Genomic DNA, 16108 nt, shown 5'->3' on the forward strand with positions numbered 1-16108 from the left:
TAGTAGTTTTTTTTCTTTTTTGCCTGTTTCATTGAATGGAATAACCAGACATCATATTCAACAGACATTCACCATTGTTTAAAATCTTAACGGGAGTTTTTCTCTAATATTGTACATTAAGTTTAGGCCTGCCAATAAAATATTTTCATAATCAGTAATATTTATTCAGTGGTTGTTTGCCCATATTTAAAAAACCTAAACAATTTCAGTGTTATGAATATTCATATCTATCTCCACTTTGGCTGAGATTATTACTTGTTACAATTTATTCTTCCAACTAAATTAATACTAGAAAATTATTCTAAGTAGAAAACTATCCTGTAATTGTATTTCTAAACGTTTCAAAAACTTATACATGAACTAACTACTAACTGATTCTTCTGAATTATTTAGAAGAGATATCCTATTTTCTGAACAACTAAAAATTATATGCAACCGTTTTATTATTGTAAGCCACAAACATCACACTAAAATCAAAATTTTGGTGGGATTGATTTTAGGTATAGTTTATACACATAGTAACTGAAATCAAAATAGAAATTTTAACAAAAATTATAACTTTAATAAATTTTATTAAGATTGCCAGAAAGGTAAGTCAGATAATTCAATTTTTAATATACAATGAAAAGACTAAAAAATGGTTTAAGGATACTGATTGAGAATACTGTAGAAAAACCTTTCATTTATTAAATTAACTCGGTAGCATAAAGTCATGTGATCCAGTGTACACTACATATGCTACCATGTTTTACAAAGGAGCATATATTTTTGTACATGTGCATATGTGTATGCATGCATGCACACATAGATTTTCAATTTATGTTGTTTTTTCAATTGTCCGCACTGCTTTCATTTAATTAACAACATTATTTTATTTTGTTTCATATGATCACAGTAATAAAATAAATTAGAAATTTACTTTATACACACAACTACAATCAAAACATAAAAAAATTCATAAAAAGTTATATGAGAAGCGTGGAAATTACTACTCTATTGGAAGCAAACTAATTAATAGTTCATGATTTAACTGTTGTATCAGGTGAAACTGTAAAAAATGTCAAATATCTCTATGAAATGATTAGAGAACTCTTTGACCACATATGTTTAAATATATTTTCTGCACACTCATTATTTTTTTAACATAAATAAAAACAGATCATAGAAACACTTCTAATGAAAAATTTATAACTGATTTAGCAGAGGTTCCCTATATTTGTGTTTTATGTATTTGATTTATGATATACTACTATTTATAACTAGATTTGATTGACTCACATGATATTCCAGAAATCTCCCAATCTACGTACAATATCAGCAACCTTTTATTGATGTATTATAATTTAACTATTGGCATTAGAAATTAACAAATTTTATAAAGTAAATTGTATAACTTTTAAATTTTGATTCTAATCTTTTACTTTTTTATTTATTATTTTAATGTTTAATACATACTTTTTAACTTTTAGCATTTAAAATATGGTATCCCAGAAGAAATGAAGCAGATAAGTGTACTTTTAAAAGAAGAAGCTGGTCGTACAACTTACAACCAAGGTTTTAATTTGACTTGTAATGATAACGACACAAGTCAAAGAGTTCCTAATTTGTCTCTTAGACCTGCAGATTACATAAAACAATTTGATGAAAAGGTATAGTTCATTAATCAATGTAATATTTAAACTATCAGATGCTATTTGTATCTGACTGACATGGTAGTCAGATAGGAACATGTATGACTGCATATTGTGTTGATTTTGTAAAAAAGAAGAGGTATTAATTTGAAAACTAAATCTCATTTAGTCTGAATTCAAACAATTAGTGTGTATAATGATAATATATTCAAATAAAAGGTAGTGTTTGATGCAAGATATATATATATTTTTTGTTTATGTTTCCCATTGTTTATCAGTTAGCAGTAGTAGTACAATGTTAAAAAATATAAAAGGAATAAAACACTAAATCTCACAATCTCACAATTAAATCAGTAATTTACATTAGAACTATCACACAAACATATTATGTAGTCTGGTGTGTATTTCACACTAAAAGAGCATCCTTAATATATTAGTATTTCTTTATTATAAGTGTCTATATATCTTAAATTAAACCTGCATATAAATAATTAGAATCAGTTTTCAACAGAAAAGGTAATATAAGGTAACAAACAGTGTTAAAAAAAAAATCATGTCTTAATAATCATGAATTTAATAAACATAATTACTCCAGAATAAGGTACAACTGTTATGTTATTAGACTTTTGTTATCTTAGCAATATCTAATAATCTAAACAAGATAACACATTATACTAGAAGATTTAAATCTGTTTCTTTGTAGTAACACACAAACATCAATAACAACCAGTCATTAAAAAATAATCTACATTTCATATATTTTTCTGGTAGAATATAAAAAACAATAACGTGCTTGTTTGATAAAAGTTAAACATTTTCTTATCTTCATGTTAATGAAACTAAAGTTCTAATGCCTGTTAAAAACAAATAACTTTGTCCTTATCATTTGAAGATTTAGAAAGCTAACAGTGAAATTAAAAAAAATAAATTACTCAAAAATTTATCTGCATCATCCTTGGAAGAAAGTGGTAAAGTTGGATGTTAACTGATGATGTAATTTTACAAAACTGGATAGTAACTTCCGAGATAAACACACAGTGGGATGGATACACACAAGTTTTTTAGTTTTCTAATTCACTGCTTTTCACACAAAATGTTTTTCATGATTCAAACTTCTATGATAAATAATTTAATTTTTGCATAAGCTACTCAGAGATTAAATGTATTCAAGTCTCCATTAAAAAGATAGCTTCTTTTCAAAACAGAATTTACCAAAAAGGGAAGAAATCATCATCACATATAAACTAATGGTGATAACTAATTAATTAATTAGTTGTGTATTAATATATTATCAACTGAAAAGTATTATAATAAATACTTATCTAAAATGATACCAAGATTAATTTTGTTTTGTTTTTAATATTATGGAAGCATGTTTGCAATGATATTTTTTGTTAATAATTTAACAACCTCACACACTTTGCTCTCTTTTCTACATTAATGTTTTGAATTACAACATGTTATTATACCCTACATCAATAACTATTTTTACTGTATGTATTCTAACAGTTTATTTTATATAATACTATTTTTGCTCTTCTGATTGGAATTTTTTTGCACAGTTATAATTTTATTATTGGGTATACACTGTATATAATTATTATATTGTTTCCATTTAGTTGTATTAAAACTAAAATTCCTGGGGTACAAATCAAGCAGTAAATGTGATGCTTTCTTATGGTTTTTGATCCAAGAAATTGAATAAAAGTTGTCTCATACCTCTTAACTCACTTAGGTTTTAAGAAAAACGGGGTAAAACATGAAAAAGTTTTGTCAGAAAATACACTTTTTTAGGTTTGAAATAAAATAACTTTCTTAATTTACAAATAAAAATTTCTTAACTTTTTAGAGAATTTAATTATGAGAAAATTGATGTACTATTAAAATTAAACACAAATTTGAGAAGGTCAACTTTAATAAAAAAACAAAACGCACAAATCTGTCAGAAAAGTGATTTTATTTTAAACAGAATAATTTACATGCAAATTACAAAAATTAATTTGAAAGATATCCTTTTAAAATATAGTAAAATTAGTATTTTTTTCAGTTTTTGATTGAAAAGTTGAACTTCTCAAGTTTCTGTTTAATTTTAATAGATGTTATTTACATCAATTTTCTCAGAATTAAATTCTCTACAAAGTTAACTAGAAGTTTTTATTTGTTTATTGGTTGTTGAACAAAAATTCAGTTTCTTAGATTAAAAACCATAAGGAAGCACCATTTGAACCCTAAGAATTTTAGTACAATTTAATCTCACAGAAGGAGGAGAAAGCAGGGCTAAATGTTTTGTGAGTGAAACAATCTCCCAAGAAATTGACGTACAATTTGAAATCAATCTTTATTTTATAAATAATCAAAAATTTTTTTCAAAAATCAAACAATGTCTTAAAATTGAAATATATGTTTTTTCTGTCTCCCTTCGGTTTTAATATTAAAATTTTTATTTTTTTTTATTTTATACTTGCATATAGGGGTTATGGAAAAATGTCTATAATTTTCCAAAATTACAAAACGTAAACACAAAAATTTTTGTAAACTTTTATATTCTTGTTTTAGCTCTTATTGGAGCCCTTATTAGAGAAAACTTTACTTAAGCTTAAGCAAAATCTGTTAAGCTTAATCTTTTCATGAATATTTTTGGAAAGCTTTTTTTATTTCTACACCCCTAAAAAATAGAATTTCTTTTTTTTTTGGCTCTAATTATTTTAATTTAATAATTTAAAAAAATATTTTTTTCTTTGTTTCTTTAAGAAGAATTAAACTTTAAGTAGTTCTGGTCCCTATAATTTAACCCGGACCCAAAATAAAAAAACATTTTTTCACTACCATCATAATTTTATATAGCCTACTTTATTTTTTAAATAGTTTTAAAAATTCTTTTTATAAATCTTTTTTTGTTAAGAATCATATCATTATAAAAAAAAAAAACAAAATAGATTATCCCCATAGAATAAGGGAGCTCCTAAAATCAAATTTTTGTATTTGAAATTTGGAGATTTTGAAGCTTAAATCTTATTTTGGTACGGGGACCTCAGATTTTAAAAAATACATTGTGAAAGTTTTTTTTATTACTTACATTTAAACATTTACTATAAAAATAAAAAGACTTTTAATGATTAAATTGCAAAGACTTTCTGGCAAAGCCATAAAGATTTTGCAAGATATTGTATAATTCATCAGTGTAGCCGGAAAAGTCATGCAATAATTTTCCAGCCTTTTTTTACATAAAATTTTTTTGTTTCAACAGCATAAGCAAATTAATGGAAATTACCTGTAATGTAATATGTAATTATTCTTTTTATTAGAAACTGTTACTGCCTGACATGCCAAAGAAACCTCCATTTCCTTTGAAGGTGACATTAAGTGAATACAAAGATAAATATTCAAATGTTGCAGAAATTATAACTATAATGAAGAATAATGAACTGTTTTCAAAAAGATCGAGTAAAGTAAGTATAAAAAAACAACAAAGTACGTAAATATATATTCAAATTTAACTTTGAAAATGTGTTAACTTTTTTTTCTAAATTTTTATAACTTTTTTCTTCTTATTTTTTATAATATTTTAACACTATTATAGCTACATTATCTATGAAAATACTTTTAATATTTTATCCTTTCTTAGAGTGTTCAAATTTGTTTATCATACCTGATGTGATGTGATGTGCAGTAGATTTAATATATAAAAGACAAAGGAGCGCTATTTAATTTGACACTTTTTATAAGACTTAAGTACTTTATAAGTACTTAATAACTTAAACAAGGCCCATCACTTAGTTTGGTCTATAAATAATTGTTTACTGGCTAACACTTGCTTAATAATTTATAGAAGTTGCTGAAAGAGATCTTCATCCACTTCTACTGCACTTGTCAACAGATTTGACCATGCTACTGGCTACTCTTGTTAGCTGTAACCTGTTTATTGGTAATGATTGTCTTCAATTCCTGCAGGTTATTGCTCCTATAAACAATTTCTTTTAAGTAACCCCCACAGAAAGAAATCTGGACTTGTCAGATCAGGGGATCTTGATGGCTACAATCATTACTAGATTATATTCCACTAAAAAATCCTGTACCATCTTCATAGTAGAGAGCTGTATGGCAAGTGGCGCCATTCTGTTGCAACTAGCAGCAATGCTCATCCTCTTGCAGTAAGGCTACGAACTGTTGGATAATTTCTTGGTAGATGGTAGCATCTAGAGTTTCCCAAAAACATGGTCTAATTACTACCATTCGCTTATTTTTGAGTGTATAGTGGAGATTCAAAGAAATTGTGTGGGTTTTCAGTACCTCAGGTCCGGTAGTTTTGAATATTAACATATCTACTCAGGTGAAACTACACTGCACTCTCACATCGCATTAATGGGGTTGCTAGTGGAGTGCAGAATTCTGCTTACCTCCGACGGATGATCAAGTCATACCTTACTGGGCGAAGGCTTGTTTGCTGCCTGGAGATGGAACAACAATTGAGTGTAATCTATACAGAAGAGTACCGCAGGGGTTGGTCCTCAGACTGACTCTCTGGGTATTGTCTTATAACAGTCTTCCACATATCCTCCTTCTGCCAGGGGTGACCCTGGTGGGTTACACAGATGACCTCGCTTTGGTGGTGGAGGTTGACACAGTTCGCGAGGCTACTGTTAAGATATGCAGTGCTTATCAAGCCTTGGGTTGGGCCTCATGCTTGCCCCTGATAAAACAGAGATGTTAGCAATTTCTTTCGCCAAGAGAAGCTGAAGCTCACCTTGGAAGGAAGATGGATTGAAGCCAGACCTGCAATTTAATACCTTGGGGTCTGAGTCGACACGAGTTTCTGGTTTGGAACACAAGCCATCGAGGTTGCTGCCAAAGCAGAGAAGACGATGAGGTTGATTGCCGGTTTCCTACCCAATTGCGGTGGCCTGACCCAGTTGCATAGTTGGGTTACTCTTTAATGCAGTTCATGGTGGACCATAGAGGCTATAGACCTTACTTATTCTGTTTGGACCACTTGGGCCTTTGTCCCACTTTTGCTGAGGAGGAGTCCCTCTGCATGTTTACTTTAGTTGTACACGATTTGAGAATGAACACCAAGAGGTGCTGGAAGCCTCGGGCGCAGAGGTCATGTTTAATCAAAAAGACATTTATGAAGAAGAAACTTATCCAGAAGAGAATTATGATGAGAGGACCCCTTGAATGGAAGGCTATAGAGGACTATGTTAAGAAAGTGAATGCAGATTACATGCCTCTGAGGAAGCTCGACGGTGAATTCGATGCCAGAGGGTGCTGGACCAGATAGGCCCGTGGCTGAGCGCTTAGAGGGCCCCAGGACTGTGTGGGGAGTCGTCTTTGCAAAATGAGATTGCAGGCACTCCGCCTACCGGCATCTGATGGCTATAAACTTCCCCTGACAGAGGTAATGCTCCAAGAGCGGTTCCAGAAAGGGAAAGGGGAAAAAAGGTGAAACCACACTTCATCTGTGGAAAACACTTTATCTAAAATGTCAGTGTTACCTCTAATGAAGTTCTTCAACCACTGATAGTAGTGAAAATCCTTTTAGCATAATCAGCATTAATAAGCTCATGGAAAATCGGCATTCGATATGAATAACATTTCAGCAGTCTCCTCACTCCGGTGTAGGCCAAACCTAGTGAAATGATCTTTTCCCAGCTTAGTCTCTGAAAAGATTTATGAGGAGATCTTGTAACGGACATTATAATGTCTTGTATGACCTGCATCATTAAAACTGACCTGTGTTGTGCATGTTTCTGGTCTAACACTGAACCTGTTTCACAAAATTTTTTAACTAACTTCTGAGTAATAGTTTTCACTGGTGCTTCCTTTTCAAATTTCTCCCTGAACTTTTGCCGACACGCAGATCAGAATTCATTTCTAAATAAATCTTCATCATGAACACGTTCCTAAACAGAACTGCATTTTAACAAACAACAACACACAATTACGTAACCTTGTTCAAAAGCAAATGCTTGACACAGGCTGACAATACTCAAATGTGTAACCGCCCCACTTCAACTACAGTCGTACCTACATCTTCTACATTATTTTACTCATCTCACACCAATATATGCTTTTAAACAAAAATATGGATTTAGGTATAAACTACTGAGTGATGGGCTCCTTTTTTTTTTATTAAGATGAACACCCTGTAATACCAATTTATGTAATATATCATTAAACACAAGAAAATAATTACTGAAAATAACTGATAAAATATAATAATTAATCCTTGCATAATTTAGTGAAAGAAAAGTCTTCCCAACACGGTGAATGCCCCATGTGCCTTCTGATATATGGTTATCATACTTTGCTTACTGTTATTACCTTATTATTATTTGCTTATGTTAGAATTAGTACCTTTTGTTAGTGTACATGTAGAAAAAAGAAGGTTACAAAAGGTTGTTAAACTGGTGCTATATTCTAAGTCAGTCTATTTAAAATGATCTATACAAATTGGTGGCTGGTAGACTAAATAAGGTTCTAATAGCATGAAAATATTAGTGAATACTTCCAGAACTTCAATAAAAAGTTTTAATAGCAATTGTAAGCTTTTGTTTGTAAAATTTTATATTTTATATAGAGATTTATAGATGGTTTAGTTTCTTTTTATATTAAAAGAAGTTTATTAATAAATCAATATATTTAAATTAAAAAAAAAAGTTAAAAAAAAGATAAGTTTTATTTGAACCAATATGCCTTCCCCTTGTAAGATCCGTATATTTCATTAATTAAAATTTCATTTGGCTATAGCTTTGGAACCAATGAAAGTAAGTACCTCTTTTGATATATCGTTCAAAAGCTCTCAATGGGGGCTTATTACTGCAGTTAAGAAAAGTCCAAAATCAAAAATATTTGGATTTTGGGCTTTTTGGACACTTTTGGTCCAGTCAATTGCAATCAAAAAGAGAGGTGCACAACTAGGAGTAACAACAGTCCTAAAATAAAAATTTCAACATCCTATGGCTAATCGTTTTTGAATTATGCGAGATGCATATGTACATATAGACATCACGCCGCAAGTAATCAAAATGGATTCAGGGATGGTCAAAATGTATATTTCTATTGAAATCATAAACTGAAATTTTTCACGATCACAATACTTACTTTATTTCATACAATGAAGTAAAAAACCTAGGCTCTGTATCTCCATTTAATGTATGTAACATATATAAGATAAGAACATATAAATATAAATAGTTTTTAATTTTCATAAACAATTGCTGAATTGTTATTTATTTTGTAGTTATTACATTTATTTAGTATATTCAATAAAAGGTTAATTTACATCTATTTCAAGAATTTATATTTTTAATTATTATTATTATAGACTTTATCCAACTCTGTTATTAATTTTATGATAATAATAATGTTACTTTGATCAAGGTTTTATGACAGTTCCCCTAAAATCAACTTAGGCAAAATGCCGGTGCTGTTTCCTTTTTTATCCATTGAGTATCGTAACACAATTTATAATAGTTCATTATTGTGTCCAGTCAGTATAATAAAATATTTATTTAATTAGAAAAAATAAAATTTAAAATGCTTTTTATCAACATAAAAAAAAACCACCTATGGCTACTGGATTTATAGCGAGCTCTGTTTTTATCAAAAGTTATTTTATAGGGACTATAGTCTCAGACTGCAATTAGAATGACAGTTTATGTTAGATTTGGGGGCAAATGCTGAATATTTTGACAAAAAACCTAATATGAGAAGTTTGTAGGTACTCACTTCAGAGATATCTATTAAAATAAATAATATATTGGAATTGTGGATAAAATTATCAAAAATCTCCTCAAATGAGGAGAATTTATTATTTAAAAAAATCAGTACTGCAATCTCAAATTATCTTAGATAAATAACAATTTATTTTTATTTATTCTTTTCTACCCACTAGGAGTTTTTTCATCTGTTTAGTACTTTGACTACTTTAGATAAATATTAATTTTGTTTTTATAAATAATTTAAATTATTTCTACAGATAGCGAATTTGTACAAAAAACAGCAGCTGAAAATTACAAATGAAAGTGATGGATTTCTCAAATACTTGGATCCATATATTAGTACAACACATCTTCATCATCATTTTCACACTCTGGTAAGAATAAAATATCTTAACTTTAACAATTACTTACTAAAGTAATAAGATTTTAAAAAAAATTTAAATCGCTATAAAATATATTTCAACTTTTAAAAAAATACTAGAAATTAATGAAATTATACATGAACCTAAATATATGCATAATAAAATCAGCCAAAAGATTGTTTATACTTTTTTTTTGTCTTCAGTCATTTGACGTTTGATGCAGCTCTCCAAGATTCCCTATCTAGTGCTAGTCGTTTCATTTCAGTATACCCTCTACATCCTACATCCCTAACAATTTGTTTTACATATTCCAAACGTGGCCTGCCTACACAATTTTTCCCTTCTACCTCTCCTTCCAATATTAAAGCAACTATTCCAGGATGCCTTAGTATGTGGCCTATAAGTCTGTCTCTTCTTTTAACTATATTTTTCCAAATGCTTCTTTCTTCATCTATTTGCCGCAATACCTCTTCATTTGTCACTTTATCCACCCATCTGATTTTTAACATTCTCCTACAGCACCACATTTCAAAAGCTTCTAATCTTTTCTTCTCGGATACTCCGATTGTTCATACAACTATCATGAACTTATACAACTGTTTGTAGCAAAATCATTTAAATTTAGAAGAAACAGTGAAAAGAAATAATGTATATTAGATGCCATAACTGAATTGGTTGTTGGTGACTTCCTATAAGGCAACATTCTATAAATGGTTAAACCACTCACAAGATATATCCCATGCCAATGAAACTGCCAATAACTTGATTGACTAAAACTGAAAAAAAATTTCAGCTCAGTCATTTTAAGCCCTGTTTATATCTTTTTGATAAAATAATAACTTTTCCATATTTTTATGTAAAAATATTTATTTATAATTAATTTTTAGATACATAATTAAATACATTAGAAATAAATAAATTAGAAATTTTCTCATTTTGAGAGCTCCCATACCCAAGGGAAACTAATCTGGTAAAATTTATTTTTAAAAAATAAACTGAAAATAAATTTTAAAAAATAACTTTTTAAAACTGTTTAAAAAATACAAAATTAGAGCCATAATTATAAACAAACAATGTTGTAATTATCTAGGAAAGGGGGAGAACACTTTTGGCTATTTTTTCTTTCAAGAAATATTAAAAAATAAGGGTAAAAAAAAAAATTAAGATTTTTAAATTTTAAATGCGATGGGTAACTTGTGATATGGATCTAAATTTTTTAAAGATTAAAAAAAAAATCATTATCACAGACCATTAGAGTTGGTTGGGAAAAAACTTTTTATCATAGTTTGATGGATTATTGATGAAGAAAATAAAAATGCAAAAAACTCCCATTAACTCCTTTTCTGAAGCAAGATATAGCTAAATATAATATATAGTTAGACTTTTTTTGTGGGAAGGTGTGAGTGAATATTAAACTTTTGCTAGAAACATCTTTTGTAAAGTGCACCAGCAAAAGTTGAAATTTTATTCTGGCCAAATGACCCCCCCACCCTTTTATGCAATTTTTGTATTCTTTTCCTCCAAAGGGTAGCATCAGTCTACCAAGTTTGAAGAAAATTAGTCAATGAGGCCAGAGCTTTATAAGATCAAATACAGTCCAACTTACAAGCGTATGCACAAATGTTTGTCAGACAAAATTATACTTTTTGGACTTACAAAATCTAAAAACATTTTTTCACAGATTATTTACAATTTATTAAAAATTGTTTTTAATGTCTTCATAAGACACAGAACTTATAAAAAGACAATTTTTTTTTTTGATTTGATATACTATCTGATATAGACTGATCATTATACTTTCCCATTATAACTGTATTTTGAAAAAAATATTCATCTTTTATTTAGCAGCATAAGAAGAGCAGTTTTAAGGAGATTGAAATGGATATCAAGAAATGTTAACTGAAATAAGAAGTAAATTATATAAGTAACTCATTCATGAGAAAGGAAAAACCTTAATGAAAATGAATTTTTACAAATTAAAGAAGCTTACCTAAGCAGTAGAGTAATTGTAAGGCTGTGTCTTTGTGGCACAAATCATTAAACATTAAAACTTATTAATGACTCCTCAAGATAAAAAAGTACATATAATTGTGTAATGCTTAAAAAAAGTTATTAGCCTTCAAATAAGGGAGGCTGATATTTGAAGGCCTAGTTGAATTATTTTAATTCAACACTGATATTTAATCAGTTCCTTATATAAACAAGAAAATAAACAATAACAAAACAAAAGTAATGAAATGTAGTAGAAATAACAAAGATGGACCACTGAATGTGAAAATAGGAGGAGAAAAGATTATGGAGGTAGAAGAATTTTGTTATTTGGGAAGTAGAATTACTAAAGATGGACGAAGCAGGGGCGATATAAAATGCCGAATAGCACAAGCTAAACGAGCCTTCAGTAAGAAATATAATTTGTTTACTTCAAAAATTAATTTAAATGTCAGGAAAAGATTTTTGAAAGTATATGTTTGGAGTGTCGCTTTATATGGAAGTGAAACTTGGACAATCGGAGTATCTGAGAAGAAAAGATTAGAAGCTTTTGAAATGTGGTGCTATAGGAGAATGTTAAAAATCAGATGGGTGGATAAAGTGACAAATGAAGAGGTATTGCGGCAAATAGATGAAGAAAGAAGCATTTGGAAAAATATAGTTAAAAGAAGAGACAGACTTATAGGCCACATACTAAGGCATCCTGGAATAGTCGCTTTAATATTGGAAGGACAGGTAGAAGGAAAAAATTGTGTAGGCAGACCACGTTTGGAATATGTAAAACAAATTTTTAGGGATGTAGAGGGTATACTGAAATGAAACGACTAGCACTAGATAGGGAATCTTGGAGAGCTGCATCAAACGTCAAATGACTGAAGACAAAAAAAAAACAGTTCCTGATTATTCTCTCTGGCCAAAATTCATTAGCTAAATTCTAATTAATAACATACCCTGGTTTTGTGATCCATGGATAAAACATGCAATCCACGAATAACTTGCTCATTATATATGCAAAGGAGGTAGTTACCTATGAATCAATTAGTTGCAAAGCTACGTGTTAGATTTAACATAAACCTGATAGCAATGATTTTATATACATTAATAATCAACAAGAATTTACTGTTTTGCTCTTCATTTAAGAATCTGGTTTACTGGAGTATGATCAAAATATATTAATAACATATCTATATAACATATTCTGATCTATATTAATATACATTTTTAAAGAAAGGAACTACCCACTCTAACCTGTTTAACTCTGCATCACATCTTAGTATTGTAAGAAAGTAAAAGAAAATAAGTTTAAAGTACCTTTAAAAGTGTTGAGGACTGTTATAGTTCTGAATAGGGCTGAGATTAAACAATACCTCTGTTTTACCGATTTAGCATACAAAAAAATCATTTTTTAAACATTTTTATTTAGAGATCATAAGTCAGGTATTGTTTGCCAACTTGTCTTTTCCAGGATAAGATTAAAATCCCATACACAGTGTTGTTAATGAACACTGATATTATTGGTTAACTTGCAATTATTTGATCAAAATTTTTATAATTAAAAACTAATTTTTTCAAAATTTATTTATTTATATTTTAATAATAATTTTTGTCAGGATGTGGTTTGATTATAGGTAGTTAATACGTAAATGTAAATTTTAACTCGCCTGGTACAAATACACATACAGGTTACAAATAGTTTTTAGTATCTCTTAAAAATTAGATTACATTTCTATTTGACTAAATTAAACAATATCTGTAGTAGCTGGAGCCCTGTGGCTAGATAAAACTTGGCAGGTGATTATTGAATTTAGATAATGCAACGTTAATATTAGTTCATTGGAATACAATCGCACATGATAAGGTTAAATTTAATTAACACAAATCATTAGCTTATAACCTATCACTGATTTAAAGCTGAAATATTCTAAAATCCATTTTCCATTAAGAGGAAGTGACTAAATAGATGTAGCTTATAAGAATTGATTGCAGTATAAGATAAAAAATTGCCACCTATAAAATATACCTGACACTAAACAGTACATTCTTTGCATCAAAACTAAAATCATTGGGATTAAAAACTAATGATGAATCATAAAATATTAGACAGTAATATATTTTTCCTCATTGCTGTAATGGAGACTAGCGAGTAATAGGTAAAGAAGAGGAATAAAAAGAAAATGAACTTTAATTATTTTTAATGAAATATACTTAAATTAGGAGTCAGAATAGAAATTTGAATGGCCTAAACATGAATTTTAAGTACAATTTGCCAAGTAGAAACGCAAATTTAATAAAGAAATGAATGTATGTTATTTATTGAAGTTGAATTGTAGAAGTACTGAGAAAGTAAAAAAAAAGCTCTTGTGTACTTATGTACGCACGTAAGAAGTTATACTTCTTTAGCGTAAATAAAAAAATATTTTTTTTACACATTCAAACAAATTTGAACTGAGTCAAACGATTGATACCCGACATTAAATACCATGAATAAAAATTCTGAATATAACACTTACATTAAATTAAATAATATTTATTTTATACAGTTTAAGAAGTACTGAAATATTCGTTGTCATATAAAACAAAGTTCATCGAATATATTTCGATTAGTTTAGTTCCAATCGCCAGATTGAATAGGCACCAACCTTCGTGCCTATTCCATATTATACAAATAGTTATATTTTATAATAATGTAAATTATTAAAAATTTTGTTTTTGGTAAATTTATAATTATTTATGCAAAATCAAGAACTTATCTGATATGTGCTATTTTCTGTGTCATTAAAAAGTACTTTACTCATAAAAAAATAATACTTACACAAATATAACCTCAAATCTTGATACATAATTTTCACCAAAAAAAAAAAAATAAATATACGCTGCAATATAAATAAAGTTTTATGAATATGAACGACAATATTCACAGTTTAAAATATCACAGTTTAAATATATTAGAAATCAGTATATATAAATATATATTTATTACTACTCAATATCTGTTATGTTTACAACACGTGCTAATCACTTAATTACATTGAACGACTGACTCGATTAAGACACTACACGCATGTGGGTGCAAACTGATCCACTTGGGCCTGCGTAAATCTTCATGGTGTGTTACATTAGCGCGCGCAACTTACTGAAAATACACCCTGATCCGTTTCTCCTAACACGCTAAAGGAAGTATAATTTCAAAAATTAAAGGAATACTTTATATATTAATGTCGTCTCAGCCAATCATTCGGAAGGACCTAACCAAATACTTTCATAACTTTGATAGGTTTTCAATTACAATCTTCTAATAATGCAAATTCCGCATACAAAATAAACTTAAAATTATGTAAAATTCATATTATTTTTTTAACTTCAGTGTAATATCAACTGATCCATCGGTTTTGTCTAGTGGTGAATGCTCTTTCCAAATCAGCTGATTTGGAAGTCGAGAGTCCAGCGTTCAAGTCCTAGTAAAGGCAGTTGAATACTAGATCGTGGACACTGGTATTCTTTGGTGGTTGGGTTTCAATTAACCACACATCTCAGAAATGGTCAACCTGAGACTACAAGATTACACGATTACACTTCACTTACACTCATACATATCATCCTCTGAAGTAATACCTGACAGTAACTCCAGAAGGCTAAACAGGAAAAAAGAAGTGTAATATCAACTGTTACAGTATTAACTACTGTTACCCCTTCAGCAAGCACTGAAACTGATATCCTATCAGTTTAATTTTAGTTAACTATTAGATACATTGTATTAAACAAAGCTTTGGATGTTTGCTTCATACCTTACTTTACACCCATAAATTTCCATTAACCAGGAGGCAGTTTATCATTTTACCCAGGAGACCCAGTAAAGCAAACGTTTTAACAATTAACGATATGATTACAATAAAAACTACTAATAGAATAAAGTTTGGACAGCTGATTTGTTCTGTAATATTGTCTATTTGGTTTTTCTTTTTTTTTTAAGTGTCATTTGAGTTCTCTTTCTGTTTTAGTTTTGTTCCTCGGGGTACTTTTCTACTGAAGTGTGCAATGGTTTATTAACAACAAGAAATGTACTAGCGACTTTTTATAAAAGTCCTTTCAGGCAGGTCTTCTGTTTTATTTACTATCTTAAAATTTTGTGCCAGCCCTTACAGATCCTATTTTTTTTAAATTTCTAATGAAATAAAGATCTTCTTCAATCTTTGAATTTTGGAAGTTAAGTCTGCAAAGCCTGCTTGATCATGATAATAATAATAATAATCTATACCATGGGAAAGTTTGAGAAAAAAGACAAAACAAAAAAGGTTAACTGGAGCATGGTCAAAAATTATGCATAACAATATAAAAAACTGATATTTACTCATATTTCATCCTTAATTTTTTAATCCTTCAAAAATGCCTTACCACTATGATTTTT

The 16108-nt window shown here is 29.0% G+C and overlaps 1 protein-coding gene across 1 annotated transcript in view; it reads right to left on the reverse strand.

The window, feature by feature from the left end:
• The window catches only part of LOC142326717 (uncharacterized), an 82058-nt gene extending 67305 nt beyond the window's left edge, over positions 1-14753 (reverse strand). Inside the window, exon 1 of the mRNA XM_075369363.1 lies at positions 14516-14753. The gene's annotated coding sequence lies outside the window, so the exon portion shown is untranslated. The remainder of the gene's footprint in view (positions 1-14515) is intronic.
• Between the last annotated feature and the right edge of the window lie 1355 nt (positions 14754-16108).

The sequence above is a fragment of the Lycorma delicatula genome, chromosome 6 (genome assembly GCF_047948215.1).
Source record: "Lycorma delicatula isolate Av1 chromosome 6, ASM4794821v1, whole genome shotgun sequence".
Lineage (NCBI taxonomy): Eukaryota > Metazoa > Arthropoda > Insecta > Hemiptera > Fulgoridae > Lycorma > Lycorma delicatula.